Genomic DNA, 25,236 nt, shown 5'->3' on the forward strand with positions numbered 1-25,236 from the left:
TCAAGACAAAAATGATGAGTGACTCAACAGTGTCTGGGGACAAGGGAGGGAGAGAAGAGCTCAAAATGACTGAGGTTTCCAGCTACCAGAAAAATGGAAGGACCTTGAAACAAATGGGCCATCAGCAGGGGACACTGGCTGGAAGCCCAGAGTCCAGTCAGCTCTGTAAGGCCCCCAGAATAGGCATTTGACTTCAAGTCACAGGCATTTCAGCAAAAGCCTCTTTGCTACAGTGATTATGGTGAAGCAGATGCCCACAGCTGAGATGGGCAACTCTCAGGCCTCCAGTGGGGACAGAGAATCCCTGGGCCCCAACATAGCTTGGCCTGAAGATCTGAGTCAGGCATCCAACCTCTTCTGCTCAGCTCTTTCAGGAAGATGTGTGTACTGGCCTCTCTTGCCGCAAGGGTCCACCACCTTCCTTATGTGTGATCCAAGGCTTCTAGTGCTGGCTCAGTGGCTAATTTGAGCATAAGCACCCTTGTTGTTAAAATGAAGGATAGGTGTAGATCAGCATTTCCCAAAGTGTGTGCTTCTCAGAAAATTAGGTCCCTGGTTGTCCGTAGAGGTTACTTAAAAAAGAGACTCTGTAGTTATGTTAGAAATAAATCTTATGATTACCAGGATTAGTCTCTTTAAAGCTTGTCTAGATGGGTCACAAATCCGCCTCAGTCAGGCTTTAAATGGGGAACAGGGTTTAAATTGGATTTAAACATTTAAAAACCATGCTAACAAGAACCAAAAGAAAGTGAGAGTAGCTACATTGATTTCAGACAGAGCAGACTTAAGGAACATTGTTAGGGATAAAGATGGATATTACATAATAACAAAGGTGTCAATACTCCAAGAAAACATAACAATCCTTAATGTGTGTGCACCTAACAACCGAGGGTCAAAATACAGAAGACAAAAAATGATATAAATGCAAGGAGGAATACATCAGTCAACTGTTACACTTGGAGGCCTTAACACCCCTCTACCAGAAATGGACAGATCCAGCAGGCAGAAAGTCAGTCAAGGCATAGCTGAACTCAATGACACTATCAATTAACTGGATGTAATTGACATCTGTAGGCTACTCATCCAACAAGAGCAGATATCGTATTTTTCTCAAACCCACATGGGACGTTCACCAAGATAGGCCACATTCTGAGTCATTAAACATACTTAACAAAAGCAAAATAATAAAAATCATACAATGTCTGCTCTCAAAGCACAATGGAATCAAACTAAAAATCAATAACAAGGAGATAGCAAGAAAATCCCAAAATACTTGGAGATTAAACAACACTCCTAAATAACATAGGTCAAAAAAGAAATCTTGAGAAATTAAAAAAAAATACTCTGAATCAACTACAGATCACACAAACATCAAAACAATAATAAAGGAATATTATGAACACCTCTATGCCCACAAATTTGACAACTTACATGAAATGAACCAATTATTTAAAGTAAATAATCTGCCAAAATTCGCACAAGAAGAAATAGATAATCTTAATAGCCCTATGTCTATTACAGAAATTGAATCAATAACATCCTTTCGAAACAGAAAGCACCAGGCCCAGATAGGCTGATTGGTGAATTCTAACAAATATTTAAGGAAGAAAATGTATCAATTCTCTACAATCTCTTCCAGAAGACAGGAACAAAGGAAATATTTCCTAACTCATTCTATGAGGCCAATATTACCCTAATACCAAAACCAGACAAAGACATCAGAAAAGAAAACTACAGACTAATATCTCTCATGAACATAGATGCAAAAATTCTCAACAAAGTATTTGCAAATTGAATCCAACAACGTATAAAAAGAATTATAAACCATGACCAAGTGAGATTTATCCCAGTTATGCAAGGCTGGTCCAACATTTGAAAATCAGTTAATGTAACCCATCACATCAACAGGCTAAAGAAGAAAAATCATATAATCATATAAACAAATGTGGAAAAAGCATTTGACAAAATCTAACCCCCAGTTGTGACTAAAACTCTCAAAAAACAAGGAATAGAGGGGAATTTTCTCACCTTGATAAAGAACATCTACAAAAATCCTCCAGCTAACATCATACTTAATGGTGAGAAACTAGAAGCTTTCCTACTAAGGTACAAGGCAAGGATGTCCCCTCTCACTCCTCCTTTTCAACATCATATTGGAAGTCCTAGGTAATGCAATGAGACAACAAAAGGAAATAAAAGGTATACACATAGGGAAGGGAAAAATAAAGCTGTTTTTGTTTCCAGATGACATGATTACCTGTATAGAAAATTGAAAAGAATCAACAACAAAAACAAAAACCTCATGTAACTAATAAACTATTATACTGAGGTTGCATGATAAGGTTAATATACAAAAGTCGATCACTTTCCTATATACCAGCAATGAACAAGTAGAATATGAAATTTAAAACACACTACCATTTACATTGGTAAGGTATAATCCCAAAATGAAATACTTATAATCTAAATAAATATAAATCAAATAACATATGTACAAGATCTATATGAAGAAAACTACAAAACTCTGATGAAAGAAATCGAAGAAGAGCCAAATAAATGAAGAGTATTCCATGTTTGTGGATAGGAAACCTTGGTATTGTCAGGTTATCAGTTCTTTCCAACTTCATCTATAGATTAAATGCAATCCCAGCCAAAATTATTGGTTATTAGCAACTATTAACAAATTATTTTATGGATATCAACAAAGTGATTTTAAAGTTTACAGAGAGAGGCAAAGACTCAGAATAGTCAATTTAATACTGAAGAAGAAGAAAAAAGTTGGAGGATTGACACAACCTGATTCAAGACTAACTCTAAAGCCATGATAATAAAGACACTGTGGTATGGGTGAAAAATAGACAAGTAGATCAATGGAACAGAACAGAAAGCCCAGAAATAGACCCACATGAATAGAGTTGACTGATCTTTGACAAAGGAACAGAGGCAATACAGAGGAGCAAAGACAGTTTTTTCAACAAACAGTGCTAGAACAACTGGCCATCCACATTAAAAAAAAAAAAAAAAGAGTCCACACACAAACCTTGCACCCTTCACAATAATTAACTAAAAATGGGTAATAGATCTAAATATAAGACACAAAACTATAAAACTCCTAGAATATAACATGGAATCATATCTAGAAGATCCTGAGTATGGCAATGACTTTCTAGATATAACACTAAAGGCACAATCCGTGAAAGAAATAATTGAGAAGTTGGAATTCATTAAAATTTAAACCTCTGCCCTGTAAAAGGCAATGTTAAGAGAATGAGAAAACAAGCCACAGACTGGGAAAAAATATTTGAAAAAATATATATCTGATAAAGGACTGTTATTCAAAGCATACAAAGAACTCTTAAAAATCAATAATTAGAAAATTTAAAATCTGATTCAAAAATAAGCAGAAGACCCGAACAGACATTTCACCAAGGAAGATATACAGATGGCAAGTAAGCATATGAAAAAATGCTCCACATATGTCATTAGGGAATTGCTAATTAAAACAATGATGAGATGCCACTACAGTACTCATAGAATGGCCAATATCCAAAACACTTAACAACACAAAATGTAGGTGAGAATGTGGAGAAACAGGAACTCTCATCAGTGCTTCGTGGGACTGTGCAAAACAGTACAGCTGCTTTGGAAGACAGTTTGGCCGTTTCTTACAAAACTAAACAGACCCTTACCATAAGATTCATCAGTCATGCCCTTTGGTATTTACCCAAGTGAACCAAAAACTTGTGTTCACACAAAAACCTGCATGTGGATGTTTACAGCAGCTTTATTCATAATTGACAAAACTTGTAGGCCACCAAGATGTCCTTCAGTGAGCGAATGGTTAAATAAATGATGGTGCATCCTGGCAGTAGAATATTACTCAAGACTAAAAAGAAATGAGCTATCAAGCCAGTAGAAGGCATGGAGGAACCATAAGTGCACATTACTAAGTGAAAAAAGCCAATCATGCTTCCAACCATGTAACATTATGGAAAAAAGCAAAACTATGGGGACAGTAAAAAGATGGCTGGTTTCCAGGGTTTTGGGGAGGAAGGGATGATTAGGTGGAGCACAAAGGATTTTTAGGGCATTGAAACAGTTCTGTATGCTACTACAATGGTAGACATATGTCGTAATTCATTTGTCAAAACACAGAGAATGTACCAGGAGTGAACCCTAATGTAAACTATGGACTCTGGGTGATAGTGATGTGTCATTGTAGATTCCTCAGTTATTACAAATGCATCATCCTGGTGCGGGATGTTGATGGTGGGGGAAGCTGTGCATGTGTGGGAGTAGGGAGTATATGGGAACTCTTCTACTTCCCACTTAGTTTTGCAGTGAGCCTAAAACTACTCTAAAAAATAAAGTTTATTAATCAACAAAGAACACAGTGAGCTGCAACTTCATAACCAGTAGATTGACAAGAATTAAGAAATTTAATAAAGAATTGATTAGAATATGGAGCAACAGGAACTCTTACACATTACTGATGGAAAAGAAAATTGGTATACCTACTTTGTAAATAGTTTGGAAATGCCTAGAAAAGTTGAATATGACCCCAAAATGACCTAATAATGCCACTATTAAGTATTGACCCTAAAAAATTATTGTTGAACACATTTTTAAGAGATAAATGCAAAAACATTTGTTGCAGTATCATTTCAACAGCAAAAACTGGAATCAATTTAAACAGCTCTCAATGGTTGAATGAATAAACTCATTTTATGCAAAATGAAAATAAAAATAGATATGGGAACAAGATTTACTATCAAGCAGTTTTCTCAACTTTCCTCTCTTCTTAAGAATATTTTATTTTGCCTGCCATCAAAACTTTTGTTCCAGGGCATCCATGGTCCATTGTTTAGTTTCTGCACTGAACAAAGGCTCTTGATGAAGGAGTGAGTGGGAGCTGAAATCCAGCCATGCTCTGCTCCCCAAGCCATGCATTTGGGTGCAGGCTCTGTCTCTACCCAGAGAGAGGAGGCATCTTTTACTTCAGATATTGATGTCATCTATTCCCCAAATCCAGTGCTTACAAGTCTGGATCTGCCCTGTGGGAAGTATTTTTCAAATTCATCTACTCAGCCTGAGCATCATCTTCTAACTCACACAAAGGCATTTTTTAGATTAGTAGGAGCACTGACCTGTTCACCACCCAGCCTATCCATTCTGGTACAATCCTGTTGTAACCAAGCAGGTACCCAGGCCTTTTTAATGCAGCAGAGAAATAGGAAGTGAGGCAGGAGGGAGGCAAGGTGATGTCTTGTCTTTTCTTTGTCATGAAAAGGTCAGGAAAGGGACAGATAGAGTGAAAGAAGATTGGAAAATAAGCCAGAGAGGCTCGGTTGTTCTTCATAACAAAAAGAAGTTGGGGGTAAGTAAGAGAAAGAGCCAGGAAAGAGAGCCAGAAAAGTCCCAAAGGAGGGGTGCCCTGGGGAGCCCTCTTGTGCTTTATAGCATGAGTGGCTCCTGTGCAGTTAGGAGAAGGAAGAACATCAGAGGGGAGAGAAAAGGGAATTTTAAGAAATATTGCTAAGCATTATAGATTAGATACCCTTTAATGTAAATATTCAAATTCCTTTTTATAAAAAAAGATATATTGAAATATAATTGAAATACAAAAAAATTGTACATATTAAACATATCTGATTTTATTAGTCTGGACATATAGCCAGACCTATGAAATCACCACAATCAAGATATGAATATAACTATCACCCCCCAAAGTTTCTTCATGTCCTTTTTAATCCCACCTTCCATCCCTCCCACCCCGCCATCCCCCACCTCAGGTAACACTGATCTGCTTCCCGTCAGTAGAGAGTAGTTTGCATTTTCTACAGTTTTATCTAAATCAGCCATGCAGTATGCATTCTTGTCTGGCTTCTTTTATTCTGCATTATTCTGGGACTCATTCACGTTGTGTAACTGAATACTTCATTCCTTTTTATTGCTAAGTAGTATTGTAGTATTTCTTTGTATGGATATACCACAGTAGGCTTATTCATTCATCTATTTATAGACAATTCCAACTTTTGACTATTACAAATAAAGCTACTATGCCATTCACGTACAAATCTTTACGTGGAAATGCTTTCATTCCTCTTGGGCAAATACCTAGGAGTGGAATTCCTGGATCACATGATGGATGAAACCTTAACTTTTTAAGAAATTGCGAATTTAGGATTTTCCAAAGTAGATGTAGCATTTTATACCCACCAGCTCTCCATTAATAAATTGGATTTCATCAAAAATTTAAACTTCTGCTCCAAAAGACACTCTTAACAAAGGGAAAAAGCAAGCCACAATATGAGAGGAAATATTTGCAAAGCATCTGATAAAACATGTGGATCTAAAATATACAAGGAGAATAACAACTCTATTTTCCACTAAGGAATGAATGACTGTACAAGGACCACATTCTAATTAGGAGCTTCTGAACCCAAAGGAATTTCAGATAAGGGGAAATTTAGGCCCAAAGCCAGGAGAAGGGGTGAGTAGGGCTTGATCTCTGCCTCTGAAGGGCAGAGGGCGTGGGCTATTCTTGGCTCTTAGGGGACAGCTAGAGAAATGTGGGTCTCATGGCGACAACTCTGGACTCCATTGGAAGAACCTTCTAACAGTCAGGGCTCCCAGAGATAAACTAGACAAGTCACCAAGAGAGGCAGTGGGTACCCCTCACAGGAGGGGTGCAAATCAAAGCCAAGGCTTGGAGTGGACCATATTAAATCCTTTTCTTATCCTGTGATTCTTAGAGTCCCATCTGTATCAGGGGAAGGCAAGTGGGTTCTAGAACTTTCTAAATGTGTCCCTGTGGGTTTTTCCTTCTCCAGCTACACACAGACTTGGGCCTAATAAGAATTCTATGGCATTAACCCAGCAGGAATGCTTAATGCTTATATCTGACCTCAAACCAAGACTGTCTCCACAGTGAACAACCCCGTCCTGTCCCCTGGGCGTCTCCTTAGCAAATGCCATCAGTCAATGGTGCAGCCATCTTGGAGCCTTGCCATCTATAATCTTCTACAGCCACCCCCCCCCAGCTGATTGTTTTCTTTTTATGTCTCCTTCCTGGACATTACTTATTCTTTACTTTTAAATATTTGCTTCCGTAAAAAAACAAATGAATGCCTAGGACAGATTTATAAAGAACATTCCTGGAGAGGCGGGTGGATTAATTATTCAGCATCCTCTCCCTTTGTAACTATTTATTGTCTCATATGCATTTATATGGTACCTATCACTGCAGATCTCGCTCCATGCTGGAGACATAATTTCCAGTGACTGACTACTTGTCTAAGATACATATATCGTATTGCAATACTATTTTATTTCTGACTGTAAGGGCACGTGCCACTGTTGGGTAATTGTGTTCATGTTTTTAAGTGTGAAAAATAATCAAATATAACTTGAAAGAGATTGTACAGTAATTCAAGGGGATATTAAACCACCAGGAAGTTACTCGGCAAATAAATAGGCGTTTGTGGCTGTCACGGTGAGCGATGAGGAGCTGGCTGGCTGTGGGGGAGGGGGAGACAGAGAGAGGAAGACAAAGAGGAGAGTGTAGTGTGAGTGCCTGGTTGCCAGGTTAGTTGTGTTGGGGGAAAGGAGCTTCTAATGGCCAAGAATAGAAGACCTGAAGTTGGCTAGTGCGTGGCTAGTGCCTGTAATCCCAGCACTGTGGGAGGCCAAGGTGGATGATTCGCTTGAGCCCAGGAGTTCAAGACTAGCCTGGGCAACATGGAAAAACCCCGTCTCTACTAAAAATACAAAAAGTTAGCCAAGTGTGATGACACATGCTTATAGTTTCAGCTACTCGGGAGGCTGAGGTGGGAGGATAGCTGGAGCCCAGGAGGCAGAGGTTGCAGTGAGCCCAGATTGAACCACTGCACTCCAGCCTGGGCAACAGATTGAGACCCTATTAAAAAAAAAAAAAAAAAGGAAGGAAGGAAGGAAGGAGAAAAGAAAAAAGAAAAGAAAAGAAAAATGACCTGAAGTCACTGGATTTCCTTCAAGGTAGCCAGAAACAGAGGAAAGGGGGCATTGCCCACTTAGGGTAAAAAGTAGAGCACCGAATTGTGGAAGGCTGCAGGTTTTCATGTGTGCTTGCCCAAGTGATGTTCCATGTCAGGCTCTAGGGTCCCTGCAGGGACAGAGAGGGACTAACATTTACTTACATGCCTATAGTATGTCAGGCATATACTTGTGCCTTTATATATATCAGCTCTGTTTTTGTCATTAAAACATCCCTGTAGAAAGATAGGCACTGCTGTCCCATTTTACAGATGGGGAAACCCAAGCTCTGAGTGGTTCAGCAAACCCTGGGTGCATACCCCCACCTTGCCCCTGCAAAACCAACAAAAAAACGAAGGCCCTGCCTTCCTGGAGCTGACATTTAGGTTGATTCTGAAAGTCAATAGGCCCAGATTTTCACTCTTCATTTTTCTTGTTTGGAATGAGAGAGCACACAGCTGGGTCGGGGGAAGGAGCGAGGGTCTAGGCCTGCATCCACTCACCCCAAAGGAAAGGAGTAGGGGACCAGTCTGCTGGGCATGCAGACAGCGATTGGAGAAAAGTCAGCCCAGCTATGAACCCCATTCCTTTCAGTACGAGCCAAGAGGGATGGCATCTGTCAGAGTTGCTGGATTTGGGATTTTGCATCTTGACAAGTGTCCATGAGGAATTGGGGAAACTCTCCCCCTGGCTGGACTGAGGCTTCAGCAAGCATTGTTGCTGCCTAGTGGTGATCAGCTCAGTGTCCTTGGAAAAGAGCAGAAAGTGGTATCACGAACATATCTTCTCCTTTGCTTCCTTCTCCTCACTCTTCATCATCATCATCATCATCATCATCATCAAATATGGATCTGTGAGGCTACCTCGGGTTGAAACTTGGTTTTGGGCAAAATTTGTGATGCTCTCTCTGCCCAATCCAGCCTCAGGCTACAAATGAATGTAAAAATCTCTAATTTAGTGCCAAGTAACAGAAAACAGCTCTACTTATCTTAAGCCAAAAAGAGGGACTTCTCAGAGGCATACTAATGGAGGATGGCAAGAGGGCCTCACGTGGAACCAGGGCCTGGAGCGGCACAGCATTCAGGAAGCTCAGTCTCCTTCTCTCTGTCTCTCATCTCTGCTTGTTTCCCTTTACCTGTAGACATGCTATCATTTTTCCAATATCCATGGCAGAATGTGGCCACCAGTAACTCCAGGTGTATAACAGAAGCCTGGCCTCCCAGGAGAGGGTGACTTGATGCCCTTAGCTCCAGCCTTCCACTCCCACCCTGGGCCAAGCAACTGGTGGCCAGGAGGAGCTCATATTGCAGGAATATTGAAATTTTCACTAAAATCATTTGAATCGAGGAGGACATTTCCTAGAAAAAAGGGTGCTAGTCTGACAAGCCCACAGTGGTCCCCTTCATCTGGCAATTCATCTTCTGCAAAGGTCACACCATCCTTTTTGCTTTCCAACCTCTGCACCAGTGCCCAAGTCTGTCACTCCCTCCTCTCGTTCTGAAACATCCTCTGCACTCCATTCACCAGTGCCAAGCCTTGCCCTTCTTCAGGGCTCAACTTTGTCCCACCTTCTCTGAGAAGGCTGCCCTGGTCCCTGCAACCGCTATGAGCTGCCTTTTCTGAGCTCTTCTGCTGTGGAGGATCCATGCCATTGACCTAGGCACCCGTTTTCCACATATTGAGCATTGCTGAGCACCTACTCTGTGCCAGGCACTGTGCTTCAGGGCCATGGGGGATGCTCCAAGTGGTAAAATGCAACCAAAGCCCCGAAGGAGCTCACATTCTAGTCATGTCCACAAAGAGGTAATAAATCCATAAATTGTATGTACTATTCTAGTCATAATAAAATTGTGTTGTACTGTAATGCTGGATATCCATTTTAAAAGGGGGGGGCATTGGCTGAATCTGGGTCATTACAGTAGGAAATGCATATATATAATCATTTACCCATGAATATTAATGTATTTAATGAGGGTAAAAGATATTACTTAAAGCAAAGTATTCGTTCCAGCTACTGTTGGATTTGTTCATTACTGTTTCCCATGCAGATATTACCTGTGATTTACCTGCATATCAAGCATCTGGAAGTAGCTCAAATCCACCGGTGGGTAAATTAGGTTAGCCATTTGTTGGCAAAAATTACAGTGTTAACTAATTTCCAGGGTATGCTTGCAGTCAGTAGTTTCATACTTAGGTACATGACTTGCATTCACATCATCTGGTTAATGGTGTGAACAGAGATTTTCTTTATGGCTTTTGGAATACAGTAAGATAATGTTAAGCTAACGTAAGTCTGTTAATAGTACCTGGTTCTGAACTGTATTTATAAGGTGTATCATAAAACCATTACTTTGGAGTTTGCCAATCTTAAATTCAGAACAATTCAAAAATGAGCCAGAATCCAGTTTGCATCATTACCACTTATAAAAATAAGGATCTGTAAGTTGGCTGGATAAAATATATTACAAAATAATGACTTAAGTGGCTCTGGAGCCAGCACAAAAGATAAAAATTGGGTATACTCAAAATTACCTTCAAAATATCTTAAGTCATTCTTAAAATACATGTAAATATGCCAACTCAAAATACATCCAACAAAACTAATATTTTTCCCAATTTGTTGGAAGAAATTTCTCTTTCTTTAGTTGTGCATTAGATGAGGAAGTCAGAGTGCATTAATATTCGGGGCCCTGTTGTATAAAAATGACAGATTTTCAATGTATGCTAATATGCAGGTCACACTCGGCCCAGTGAGATGCTTGCCTAGAGGAGGCACATGGAAGCCAAGGCCAAGGAAGGCATAATTCACTCTGGAGAACTTCTTTAGCTGGCAAAGCTCAGTTTCTCCCCGGATCCCATTTTGCTCTGGTTGAATTCGCATGCATCAAACCAAGACCAAAGAGTATGATGTGGTTCCCGCCACCGTTGGCCAATAGCAATTTCTAGGCCCACCTTCACCAAGGCAGGTCCTAGATGTGTTGCTAGGCATTTGGAGTTTACTGAGATCTGCAAAGCTGACTTCTTCCCCAGTTTCAGGTGGTTCAGGCTGTTCTTGCCTCTCCTTGGTGTGTCAGAGTAGAGGAGAAATGGCTTTCAGTGCTGGGACCATAACCCTGTTTCCACTCCACTTCTGACTTACACTGTGGGCTGAGAATTGACATTCTGCTTGGGGAAATTTTGTTCCCCCAACCATAGCAAAGTTTAATTACCATGTTCCCGCTGTGGGGGGGAAATCCTATTCAAGAAACCAGCCTCTCTCAAACCAATCAGTCGTCTTGCTCATTGACCAATGGTTCGGCCACCCGGCAAGAAATTAGAAAAATCTATGCATAGGAGAAATCTTTCCAACAGCCCTGGAAAGGCCTTGGGCCCCAAAGGGCTAGTATGAGGTTGAGGTGGGGGAGAGCAAGAGAAGACAAAACAGGCTGGGTACTGACTTTCCTCATACTCCATGGCTCAGAACTCTGACCTCTTGCCAACCTGCCTTCCGCAAGCAGCAAGAGTAGCGTGGCTCTGAGGAGCATGGCCAGGGAGGATGTGACCTCTAAGTGCTCCAAGTCACTGGGAACCCTGTTCTAATAATAGGCAAAGCTTCAGTTGATGGAGTGCCTATATGGGCCCAGCCCTGTGAACAGCTTCCTCTCAGTTTTCCCAGAATGAAGCTCAGTGCACACACCAAGTGTGCAAGAAACACACAAGAATTAATTGCAATTTTAAGTCCTTGTGACAATCCCAGGCCTGCATCTGCAGGGAGTTTTATGAAGGCTGTTTATAGAATTGCGGGAGGGGTTAAGAGAAAGACAAGAGAGTGTAAAATGCCCCAGAACTAGTAGCGGGAAGCTACTACCATCCCTGAGCCTGAAGGACAGAACCCAGAGAGACAGACCTGTGCTGTAGGTCAGGGCCCCCCAGTGTGAGCCTCAGCTGCCGCTGCCAGTCCCCAACTCAACAGGAGAGAGCTGGACAATAAAGACCCTGTGAGCACCCACAACTTCCCATTGGCTGCATCCTGTTAGAATCTAGAGGTCATGGGAGCCTGGGAGAGGCCACCCATGAAGATCAGCTTCCAGGGGCAGAGAGCAGAGTGGACATGGAGGGGCAAATGGGGACCGTCCAGCACAGTCACCATCTCATAGACATTTTCCTCCACCTCCTACCTCGAGTAGCCAGTAGGGTTCCAGCAGGACTGTGGAGCATCATCCCAACAACTGCATGGCTGCTTACCACTGTCCCTTTAACAGCGCACATGGGAGGGAGCCACAGGTCAGCAAGGCCCTTGGCTCCCACTGTGGCCCTCACCCATGTCCATCCCCACCCGTCCCCATGCTCAGCACATCAGCTTCACTCTGGCTGACCATGTGCACAGACATGACTCAGTAAGTCTGTCTTTTCTTTTCTTTTCTTTTTTTTTTTTTTTTTTTTTTTTTTTTTTTTTTTTGAGACTGAGCCTCACTCTGTTGCCCAGGCTGGAGTGCAGTGGCATGATCTCAGCTCACTGCAACCTCCACCTCCCGGGTTCAAGCAATTCTCCTGCCTCAGCCTCCTGAGTAGCTGGAACTACAGGCATGAGCCACCATGCCTGGCTAATTTTTGTATTTTTAGTAGAGATGGGGTTTCACCATGTTGGCCACGCTGGTCTTGAACTCCTGACCTCAGGTGATCTGAGCACCTCGATCTCCCAAAGTCCTGGGATTACAGGTGTGAGTCACCATGCCCAGCCAACTCAGTAAGTCTTTTGAATGTGAGCGGAGGCCCCCACTCAGCACTTCCAAGACCTGGGAAATGAGGGTGAGGAGGGGGCCAAGAGCTCTGGTTTCGAGTCCCAGCCCTGCCACCCATTCCTTAGGGAAGGCACCCACCACCGCCTTGGCTCAGGCCTCAGTTTCCATCTGGAAGGTGCTGGCTGCCTTGATGGGCCTCTATGGGCCCTCCAGCTCTGTGGCTCCATGTCAAATGCCCCTGACCACCCTTGAGATTAACCCTTTCCCAAGGATAGACAGCTTCCCCCATCATTCTAGATCCCTCGCACTTCCCCAGCTCCTACGGAAATAACCTATCCCATCCCCTAAGATCTCCAACTGTTGAGGGTAAGTTTTTGGTTAAAAAGAGTGAGACAGACTTTGGCGCTAGTGCAAAACAAGCTGCTGCTGTAAGAGTGCATGTGTGTACCTGCAGACTGGTGCAATCAGATGACCTTCCCACCAGGCTGCACAGCACTGGATGTCCTCACAGTCACTCAGCCACTCAGCAAACTTTGACTGCACAGCAACCCATGCCAGACCTGCTGCTGGACTCCAGGCATGTTGAGAAATGAATATAATACCCAGGCTATGGCCTCAAAACCTTCAAAACCCAGGGCAGGACACAGACAGGGACACAGATGTGATACCTGCTGGGATACAGTCCTCATGAGGCTCTCTAAGAGGTATCTAAGCAGGGACCTAGAAGGAGGAGGTATTACCTGAGTTGAACCTAATGGAAAGGCATTGCAGGCAGAGGGATCAGTATAAGCAAATACTCAGACCAAAAACAATGGCATGGGGGACTCCACCAAAGAAGTAAAAGAGAATAGGGTGCTACATAGTGTCTCAGTCCCTTTTCTGTTGCTTAGAACACTGAAACTAGGCAATTTATAAATAAAAGGAATTTATTTCTTATGGTTATGGAGGCTTGGAAGTCCCAGGTTGAGGGAGCACATCTGGTGAGCCCTTCTTGCTGGGGGCAGGTACTCCCTGCATAGTCCCAAAGCAGCATAAGGCATCATATGGTGAGGGGGCTGAGTGCGCTAGCACAGGTTTCTCCTAAAAACCCACCAGTCCCACTCCCCAAATAATCCATTAATTCATTAACCCACAAATTGATTAACCTCTTAAAGGTCCCACCTCGCAATACTGCCACATTGGAGATTGAGTTTCAACATGAGTTTTTGAGGGGAAAAGTATTCAAACTATAGCTCACAGAGATCGCTTTTCCTAGAGATGGCAGATGAATTTTGGAGGTAGAGGGAGAGGGGCAGATCACACAGATCTCATAGTGTGTACAAACCTGCCCTTCCTGCTGGTGGTGGGCAGCTGAGGAAGGGTCTGTCTCATGAACCATTAAGGCTGCAGAGTCTAGCACAGCATCCAGGCCACAGCAAAAGCATGAGACATACTTGGTGAGTGAGCAAGAGAATGGAAGAAGAAATCAATGGAGCCAAATGACTCCACCAGATTTGCATTTGAGACGGTCACTGCAAGACTGCACCAGTCCCAAATTCCCAAGACAGCAATGTTTTCCACGATGGGTCTGAACATGTAACCATTCTCAGGTTCCTGTTGGGGGTTTGGGAGCCTAGAAACTGAGACAGCCTCACAGCTGACAGATCACGAGCAGCCATCTAAGTCGACGTTTCCAAAGTCATGGGGCCTATGGTTTGTGAGCTTATTTAGGTGGTCCCCGGGCCCAGCATCAAAAGCACTGAGACACGTACTGAGGGACTCTTTTCCTAGCCTCTCAGTCCTGACTGCTCAAGGACCAAGTGGTACTTCTTGCCTGTGTTCCTTTAATGCTTGCCTAATATGAGCTAGTCTTCTCTGATCACTTTTTTTTTTAATCCAAAGTAGGTGGGCATTGTCCCAAGAGCCTTTGGAAAGCAGCTGCCTCTCACTAGGACTTCACGGCATCATTTTGCTTTGCTCTCTTTGTGGTTAAAATTACCTTCCATTCATGGTGGGTGTATATCAGGATCCCCACAAGAAACAGAGGGACACCCAAATTAGGGACATACTTCAGAGGGACTAATGACAAAGGCATGGGTGGGAGTAGAGGGGAATACAAGGGAGAGTTCAAGAATCTTGGCCTTTATTATAAATGCAATGTATGTCCACTGTGGAAAATTTGGGGGAAAAAGCAAACTAGAAAGAAGAAAAACCACATTGCCTGAATTCCTACTGCATGGAGAGAAGCATCATAAACACCTTTCGGAGGAGTCTCTTCTTCCTTTCTCCCTTTCTCCTTCTTTGTATAGAGAGGTCTTTCCGAGGACTTCCCAGAATCTCGCAGATCCAAAATCTTAAGAATTTGCAGAGGCAGTGAGGAGTTAACATGCACAGCTCAGGGAATATTCTGCTTTTTATCTGGAACCAGGCTCGGAACAAGACTCCTTGCTTTTCTGTCCTGTGTTTTCATCTTCTCTCAGAACCCTAACTTTGAGATAAGATCTTTGACTATTATTAGGCGGGTGCAAAAGTAATTGTAGTTTTTGGCATTATTTTTAATAGAACTGCTTCTGTGTCCTCAGATCTCCATCGTTCATCTCCTGATAAGTCCCTGAAAATTTCCTGGCCCCTTGGAGCTCCTTCCAGGAGTAGAATGATCACAAGAGCTGCCATGTATTGCTTATTCTGGCCTATTTCCTTGGGCACATTAGCCCATCTAACCGTTCCCATGGCCCACAGAGGTGGGAGGAGCATGAAGAAAAATGCAAGGAAATAAGCTCATCTCAAGGTATCTCTGGCTCCCAAAGAACATAGGACATTACCAACTTGAAGTTAGCTTCTCAGGAAACTAAGACCCAGCTGCTTTTCAAATCCTCAAAATATTAGTATGAATTATAGATATAGTTATAGCCTTCAGAACTTCTGGCACAGCCCAAAACTGTTGGCTGTAAAACCATGTTTCCTAAATTCAATCATGTTTCTCATTGATTTCCATTTTGAAATTGGAAGTCTTTGCCCTCAAGATATAATAAAAACCATACCAAAGAAAATGGAAAACTTTTCCCCCTTAATATTTAAAGGAGAATGATTTTTATAAAAAAAAAACATTCATTTGTCTACTTAAAGTAAATCACAGTGCAGCGCCAGTCTGGGTTTGGAGCATAACACTTTTTTTGATTTATGGTTTCTGCCAGGAGACACCCAGCTAATGATATTTGTTCCTATGTCCTTCCCTGACTAGCTGGGTGGCAGCTAAAGAGCTAGGGTGAGGGGAGACCAGAACTCCAGGCCTGTCCCATGTTCCTGTCTCACCCATATGTGGATTTCAACCCTGGGCTTAATGTCTGCCTCTAGCAACATGGGAAGAGAGGGATGGGTCCTCTCCTTCTTCTTGTCAAATGGCCCCCAGAGTCCCACCAAGGTGGAGCTCCAGGCTCCTGACCAGCGGGGCTCCCCAACCCTCCTGCTGTGCCCAGTCTATCCCTCCTTCCACGCCCAGCAGAGCTCAGCAGACTTGCCCTTGGCCACTCTTGTGCCTTCACTGCTGTGTGTCCTGGACAGGAGCCAGCATGGGCTTGCTGCTCACAGAGAAAGCTCATGTGGCAAAAGAACCAGTGAGATTAACAAGTCGAGGTTTGGGATATATCTTAGAGATGGAGCCAATGGGGCCTGCAGAGGATTTCCCTGGGGACTGGAAGGGTGAGGAAGGAGAACGCTCTCAGATGACACCTAGGTGGCTGATGTGATAGAATGGGCATTTTCTGGAAGATCTGTTCAGGGGCATTTGGTGAGACAGAAATCAAGGGTTTGGCTTGGGACCTGATATGTTTGATCACCCTGTCAGCCACCCAGGTGGAGAGGTTGAGGAGATGGCTGATGGCATGGGTCCGGAGCTCAAAGGAGAGGCTGGGTGAGGCTTGAGTTACACATTTGAGGGCATCCATGATGTGAAGCACATGGGGGGGCCCACACAGGGGTCTGTGTGTTCCCCTGTGGTGTGTGTGGGGACACGTGAGTATGTGTTTCTGCGTGTACGTTGACATGCATGACTCAGAATGTCACATCCATCACAATTTCCTGTCTGACCTTGGCTGAGGTATGTCTGAGTTTTAATGGCCTGTAAAATGAGGGGGTTATATTAGATGGCATCTGAGACCCTTGCCAACTCCACAGTTCTAGGAGTTGGGGAATCCCAAAGATGCTGCCATCCCTGGTTTGTTTGGGTGAACAGGAACAGAGAAGTCTTAAGACCACAAGCAGTGAGGTTAGATGCGAGTTCTGCACCTCCCCTGGGGCCTTCGGCAGCTGCATTCTTGACCCAGCAGAGGACTTGCCTGATCTCCAGGATAGCAAAGGAGCTGAGGCCAAAAAGACACATGGGCTACTGCTCACCCAGCCCCATATTATACCCTTTTCATCGCTGCAATTCAACATAAAATCATATCATTCACACCTACCCACTCATGCATTCATTCAGCACATGCTCATTTTTGAACCGGCAAATATATATTAGATATCGATACTGTGCTGAATGCCACAGATTGCAACAGGAATCAGACGCCAACCTGTCCCGGAGGAGCTCACACATCTTTCCAAAACCAATTTCTACTTCTTGGGTCCCCTCTCAATGTGTACAACATAGAGCTTTCCTTGCAAGGCTCGAGCACAACGCAGCAGTCACTCCTTGTCTCCAGGCCTGGCTGTAGACACAATGGAGGCTCCTCCTTGCCATCTGCACTCCAGTCAGGGGAGGACACCAATCCACTACCAAATGACCATAGCCAGCATTTACTGAATGTAGACACACTGTAGGTAGCAGATTTCAGGCACCCAATCCAGGTATTGCAGGAAGGTAGCTTCTATTTTTCTATAACTGAACTTGACTTCTTTCTTGGGTCCTCATTCTGCTGGGCATGGATATTTTAGTTTTAGTTTATTTGGGATAAGCTCAGCCAGTGCAAAGAGTTTGCAGTCTAGGTAGGGTGTTCTTTCCCTTCTCTTCCCACTAGAGAATTTATAAGGTGCCCTGGCACTGTTGAGGGAGGAGCTACCCGGGGGAGGAATGACCCTCCGTCACTGAAGGCTGTGCTGGAATCACATTTCCTCTGTCTCCAGCCCTGAGTCCACCAAAGCATCCATTTCTTCCAGGTTTAACCACAAGGCCTTTCCAAGACTGCCCAGGTCTCCGCTCATCCTTCTCCAGGAGATGCTAATCTCCCGGAGAATCTCCTCTCCAATCTGAGGACTGGGGCCTTTCCTGCCTTCCTGCCACCAAACAGGCCTCGAGTGGAGGAGAGCCAGAAGCCTTGCCACCTCCCCAGGCTACATCCAGGAAGAGGCACCAAACCCACTTGTCCTGAATCTCAAAGCCTACTTAAGAGCTTAGGTTCTGTTGTCACAAGATCATGGGCACAAGCCCTCGCCTGGTTCTAGAGAGAGTGGGGTCAGAAACACTCTCAGCATTTGAGTCTCTTTCTCCTCCTCTGTCTGTCCTCCTTTCCCTCTGGCCCAGAGAATCTTCCTCTACTCCCTGGAGAAAAACCTATCCCACACACCCTCACATATTCTTCAAGATCTATTGGTTAAGGCATCCAACTTATTGCTTAAGCATTTCAAGGACTGGACTTTGGAAAGCCAAGAATCTGAGTTGCAAAGTCTTCCTTAAAACTCAAAAACTGGGCTCATAGGTGCTCTTCTCTTTTTCTTGGCATTTGCCTAAAAGCCACCCTGAGGACACCTAGGAGAGGCCACCTCACCACTTCTTGAACCAGGCATGGGGGATGGGGAAGAAGACACTGGGGAAAAGCTCTGAGTGGTACTTCAGATCATCCTGCCTCAGGTGTTGGTTCTGATCCTCTCAACGACTCCCAAGGGAATATGTCAGCTCCATTTTCCAGACTGAAACCTGAGTCTCGGAATGACTTGTCCGTGGTCACACAGTTGCTAAACATCTGAGCCAGAGTGAAACTCTGGGGTATTTGACTTTAAAGTCCCAGCCTTTAAATCATCCCACACTTGCTTATTCCAACTTGGACTTGCCGGAGTCCCATAGACAGAGGCTACTCTCCCACCGTGCTGAAGCTGGTGCATGCCATGTTTCAGTAAGAGAAAGGAGGGTGCCTGGGCTTCGTCTCCACCCAGCTGCCTCTCCCCCAGCAGCTACACCAGGCCAGCTGAGGGGGATTTTAGCCCGAATCCAGGGTTTCTCCTACAGAAGACAAGGAGTTTGGGCACTGCCAGAGTTAGAAGAACAGAAAGAAAATGTTCTGGATTTCTCATCAAATGCCCCTAACCTGAGAAATATAACTAAATTCACCCTTAGGTCATCTTACAATCTGTCCTGCCCCAGTGTTCCCCACTCAGGGAACTGCTCCACCCACATCCTGGTCCCCAAACCAGAGGCCTGGGAGCCAACCTTGACATTTCCTCCCCTACACCCCTAATCAATCAAATCCTGTTTATCCTGCCCTCTGAGAGTCTGCACCGAAATCTCTCTCCTCTCCTTCCCACCTACCATGGCCCAGCAGATTTACCATCGTGTCTCACGGATCTCTGCACCGCTCCCAACTGGCCTGTGCGTTCACTCCTGCCCCCTCCTCCAGCCCTGTGTACACTCCCTTCCACCATCCTTTCTATACTCTCCTCCAATCCTATCTGCACCCTCCTTCAACCCTGTCTGTACTCTCCTCCAATCCTGTCCACACACTCCAAACAAAGTCATATTTCCAAGACAAATTTGACCATGCCACTTTCTCCCACCGCTCTCCACCACCTCCAGGATCCCATCCTCAGTGTTAGCCAGACACTCCCAAGGCCTTGTGATCTGCCCTGCCTATGTCTCCAGCCTCATCCTGCAACTCCCCCTACACTCTGTGTTCTGGCCATCGAACCAATGGGCTCCTCTTCCTGCACCCCCCTCCACTCTTGCACATCCTGCACTCTATGTCTGAACAGCTCAGTTTCTCTTCTTTTCTTCTGGCACATGTCTGCTCTGCCTGCAGGTCATCTTAGATGTCCCTTCTCCTAGGAAGGCTTTCCTAACCTCCAAAACAGGCTCAGTTCCCCTCTTCAATTCTCACTGAGCCCCCTCCCTAGCATTTCCCTCTCTGCATTATAATTCCTTCCTGTGCAAGTGCTCATCTCCCCACTGCACTATAAGATCTAGGAGGGTAGAGTCTGGGTCCCACTCGTTTCTGTACCCTCAGTATTTAGTAGAGATGGGGTTTCACCATGTTGCCCAGGCTGGTCTCAAACTCCAGAGCTCAGGCAATCCACCCGCCTCGGCCTTTCAAAGTGCTAGGATTACAGGCATGAGCCACCACTCCTGGCCCTCTGCATTCTTTTATTCAAAACTATTTATTGAGATCTACTATTGGCTAGATTTTGGGGATGAATAAGGCAGACAAGGCGCCCTGACATCAAGGGGTTTTCAGTTTAGTGGGGAGCAAAGCAAAAAGACAAACAAACAGTTAAATATAACATCTAGTAGTGATAAATACTCCAAAGAAAACTAAAGCAGGGGCCAGAGAGCATGGGGACATTGATGTTTTAGACAAGGTGGTAAAGGGAGGTCTCTCTACAGAGGTGGTATTTGAGCAGCAGCCCGAGCACTCAGTAGGTCCCTGGTAAAATTTAGTTGACTCCCGAACTAACTGAGTGTCTCACTCAGTGAAAGCCTCTAACTCATTTTGCTAGAAGTCTTTCCCTGTAGCTCATTTTGTTCCAAGTCACAAGCATCAGGCTTGGAAGACCTAGGTGGGAGAGTAATTAACCTAATACACAGCATGGGGAATGGAAGCCCGAACCCCCAGAAGCCTTTTCTGCAAAAGGACCAGGGCTTGGGTAATAAAATGGTGCTTTCATTCTCATTAATGGGGCAATTGATTTAAAGAACAGACCCAGTGGCTTATTGATCAGTGTTAATCATTAGAAAATGCTGACTTAATGAATCTAACTGCCATGAGGCCCCTGTGGGATTTGGGAAGGCCAGTTAGATACAATAACTTTGTCCCCTTCCAGTCCAGCAGACAGATTTATTTACAGAAATCTGGATTTTTTTTTTCTGGAAAAAAAGTCAAAGAGTCACTGGGGGTTAAGCCATTTCTCCAGCTGATCTGAGAGATCATCCCAAGCCTTTGTAATACGCCTGTCTCTCCTGCCATGCTCTGTTCCTATCTAGCTTTTCAAAACAAACTCTTCATTTTAGAATAGTTTTAAATTATAGTTGGAGAAAAACTTCAAAGATAGTAAGAGAGTTCCCATATCCTGCACACCTGTGAGCCCCATTGGTAACAGCTTAGGTTAACACTGTCACCACTAATGGACAAATGTTGCGATATTATTATTTGCTCAAGTCCATACTTAACTCAGACTTCCTTAGTTTTTACATGAAGTCCTTTTTCTAGTTCAAGATCCCACATTCCATTTAATAGGCATGTCTCCTTAGACTCTTCTTGGCTGTGACAGTTTCTTAGGCTTCCCTCTGTTTTGATAACCTTGACAATATTAAGGAGATATTGGGCAGATGACTGTAGAATGTCCCTCAACTGGGTCTTATCTGAAGTTTTTCTGATGATTGCACTGGGGTTTGGGGAGGAAGAGCACAGAGGTAAAGTGCCATTCACATCACATCATTTGAAGAGTGCATGTTATCAACACAACCTATCACTGCTGATGGTGACCTCGATCACCTGGCTAAGATTGTGTTTGTCAGGTTTCTCTGCTGTGAAGTCATTTTCCTCCCTCCCCTCTTACACACTGGGCTCTTTGGAAGGAAGTCACTGTGTGCAACTCACACTGAAGGAGTGGGAAGTTAGAGATCCTCCTTGAGCGTGGGCCATCTTCATGAATTATTGGGAATTATTCTGCATAAGAGATTTGTTTATATTAATATAAGCTCATGGATATTTATGCTGACACTTTGGGTTATAATCCAATAGTATTTTACTTCTTTTGTTGCTCAAATTACTCCACCTTTGGGTACTGGGGCTCTTGCAGTTGGCTCCTATGTCCCCGTCATTAAAGGGTTTGGGTTTTGTGTGTGTTTGCGTGTGTGTGTGTGTGTGTGTGTGTGTGTGTGTTTGAGCACTTCTTTACTGTTGGCACCAAAAGATGCTTAGGCTTGCTTTGAGCATCTCCTGCCCTGGCCCTGGAGCCACTCCAAGGAACCTCCAAGAACGCCTGATTCCTTTTATTACTGGTTCCTATTATAATTTTCATAATGGGCTGTCATTTTGTTTTGTCTTGTTTTGTTTATAATTATAAGGGTAAGTCAGCTCATTGCATAAAATATAGCAAAGATATAAAAGAATAAGAATGAAAATAAGTATCCCAAATAATCCAAGCAGCAAAGAAATCCAGCGTTAACATTTTGGGGTATTTTCATCTGGTCTTTTTGCTAGTTGCTGGCTCTTAAGAAGTCTGTGCTTTCACTCTTGATCTCTGCCAGACCAAGGGATATCATGGGCCCTGGTTTACCTCCCTGTCCCAGCATCTGTGGTTGGAGCAGCTTCCATTTGGCCATCCTCAGGTGGTCTGCTCGCTGGGCCCCTGCCCACTTCTCCCTCCAGCAGACCGCAGGCCAAGAGGCCAGGAGCCAGGGTGTGTCCTCCAGCAGACTCTGAGAAAGTGAATACATCATTGTTCTGTGACTTCCAACATGATAGTTGGCCTCATTTTCCTCTTCATTACGAAGTAAATGCAATAATATATACAAAGTGCTCAGAGAAAGGCCTGGTAAGAAACAGGTATTTTAAAAAGTAAAAACTGTCGGCTGGGCGTGGTGGCTCGCGCCTATAATCCCAACACTTTGAGAGGCCGAGGTGGGCGGATCACGAGGTCAGGAGTTTGAAACCAGCCTGACCAATGTTGGAGAAACCCCTTCTCTATTAAAAATATAAAATAAGCTGGGCGGGGTGGCAGGCACCTGTAATCCCAGCTACCTGGGAGGCTGAGGCAGGAGAATTGCTTGAACCTGGGAGGCAGAGGTTGCAGTGAGCCAAGATCGTGCCATTGCACTCCAGCCTGAGCAACAAGAGTGAAATTCCGTCTCAAAAAAAAAAAAAAAAAAAGTAAAAACTGTCATTATTATAACCATAATTACTATTAGCAATCTGAAGAAACACATATCTAATGATAGAAGTTCAGGCATAGTGTGGCAGGCAGGCCCCTGGGAGGGATGAATTTGCACAAGCAAACTGCCTTCTCCATGGAGACCTAATGAAATTCATGCGGTCCTTCTTGAGAGTTTGACTGAGTTGGGAACTGTGTCTCCACCAGACCAGCAAATGGAAGAGAAGTTTCCTGGGGCTCTAGCTGAAGAGTGTGTACTGAGGGGCAGTATTGCATTGTGGTTGAGAACATGGACTGTAGAGCCAGGCTGCTCAGGTTCAATGCCCAGCTCCATCACTTACCTGCTGGGAAGCAGCCTGAGTTATTTAAACCTCACTAGGCACAATGTAAGGATAACAATATTGACTATCCCATAAGGTTGCTGGGGATGCCAAATAAGTTCACAAATGGAAGAACTTTACACAGTACCTAGCACAGAGTAAGCAGCCAATTAATATTACTCGAGTTACTGTTTTTATTACTTCATCATTCGGGACTCTTCAGGTTGCAAGTACAAGGAAAGCCAACCCAGAATCACTTAAACAAAAGGGAATTTATTGGCTCATGTAACTGAACTTCAACATTTTACAGAATCTCATTGGCTCCAATGGGCTCATATGTCCATCCCCAAACCAATCACGGTGACTGAGGGATTATCCAAGGATCACACTGGCCACTTTCACAGGTTTTATCCCTAAAGGAAATCACAGGTAATAGATGTGGGGCTGCAGAAATGCAATATGCACTTTTCCTTGAAACTGCATCCCTTTTCCCTGAAGATGAAGCTTGAAAGGGGAACTCTAAGAGGTTAAGCATGGAGCTGATGGGCAAGCCACAGGCAGAAAGAGTAGCTGTGCAGCCAGGCTCCTGGACAGGGAGGGCAGATAAGGAGGGGAGGCAAAGTTTGGTAAACAGGAAGCTAATCTATGGGCAAGAATCATTTTCTTCAGCATCCTGACCTCTCCTAAAATGTTCTCCACTGGTCCCTGCTAGGACAAAGGAATTACCACCAGACTAGAGTCAGGAGTCCTGGGCTGGTTCTGCTGTATGACACAGGACAGGTGGCTTGCCTGGTCTGGGCCACAGCCTCCTCCCCTGTCGATGAGCATGTTGGTTGTTCCAGCACCATGTCAGCCCTAGAAATCTCTGAATTCTTGACCAGATCAGTAATCTGATCAAGATTACTTGATCTGGTCAAGTACTTTTCCTTCAAATAAAGAGATTGGCATACAGGGGAGGAGCCCAGTACAGACGGCATGCTTGGCTCAGGTTCCAGAACCCAGAAACCAGACAAGAGTTGGGAAACCATGATGGTGGAGGAGGGGTGTGCCACTCCTTACTAGTGCCTAATCTGTTCGAGACACTAATGTTTCAGTATTATCCACAGATTCTGATGCCAGGCAGCCCAGATGACTGGGGTCAGTTATTAGCATGCTTCCTGGAGGTGGTTCCCAGGTGCAGGCTACCTGCAGTCTGGCTGGATGGGCCCTGCACCACACTTGCTTCTGGGAAGCTGGTTTTGGGGTTGCCACAATCTCTGAAAGAATCACTAGGCCACCCTCTGAGTGGGTCCTTCTGTAGGAATTATGGATAAAATTGTTCCACTAGTCTTACCTTCTTGGGGAACCCTTCCTGGATTCCCAGGCTGGGCTGGGTGTCCCTGCAGCCTAGCCCCACAGCCCTCCTGCTTCTCTTTCTCATCACAGTCTTGTTATCTCTACCAATTGTAGGCCTGCCCCACTGATCGTGTGAATAAAGGGACTGGGTCTCTCTAGCCCCTAGCATAGATCTGATACATAGTGGGTGATCTCTATTGAATGAATGATGAGTGAATGAATGAATGAATACATTTAGATAATTCAGATTACTCTTTCTAGCTCAGCAGTGTAAAGCAGGAAGACATGCTGTCAATATGATTTAGGGCAAGTTTTCAAATCTCTCTGGACCTCAGTTTTACCTCTTGTAAAATAAATATAATAATTTGTCCTTACTTCATGAGACTATTTTGAAGATTAAATGAGATAATGTATACACTACTACTCACTGTCCTTACTTGAATATTCCTAGGTCCTTGGTGCTACATTAGGCTACATAGAATGTATTTAAAGTCATAGAGTGGTATTTAATAAATATTCATTTTCTTTCCCCAGAACTACCTTAAATTAATTTGTTGAAAGGACAGATGGATGGATGGTGGATGGAAGTAGCAGGCTTCCAGCAGCAGGGGATGGAGTGAGTGTGTGGATACCGCTGGCTCAGCAGAAGGTTATACCATTTTAGAGTAACTATCTCGGACTTCGGAGAGTTCCTGGGTATGAAGGTTTGGCTTTAATTAAAGTCTCAGCACAGTGTTAAATGCCATTTTATTTTAGGTCATAATTAACACTAATGAGATGAGTGGATTACAAACAGC

General features: G+C 44.1%; 1 protein-coding gene across 7 annotated transcripts in view; it reads left to right on the top strand.

The window, feature by feature from the left end:
• KCNIP1 (potassium voltage-gated channel interacting protein 1) overlaps positions 1-25,236 on the top strand; it is a 383,763-nt gene that overhangs the window by 292,154 nt on the left and 66,373 nt on the right. Inside the window, exon 2 of one of the 7 annotated variants that reach the window (XM_034960938.3) lies at positions 24,974-25,135. The exons of the other annotated variants lie outside the window; for them this stretch is intronic. The gene's annotated coding sequence lies outside the window, so the exon portion shown is untranslated. The remainder of the gene's footprint in view (positions 1-24,973; positions 25,136-25,236) is intronic. 7 annotated transcript variants of the gene reach the window in all.

Source organism: Pan paniscus, chromosome 4, assembly GCF_029289425.2.
Source record: "Pan paniscus chromosome 4, NHGRI_mPanPan1-v2.0_pri, whole genome shotgun sequence".
In the NCBI taxonomy this organism is placed as follows: domain Eukaryota; kingdom Metazoa; phylum Chordata; class Mammalia; order Primates; family Hominidae; genus Pan; species Pan paniscus.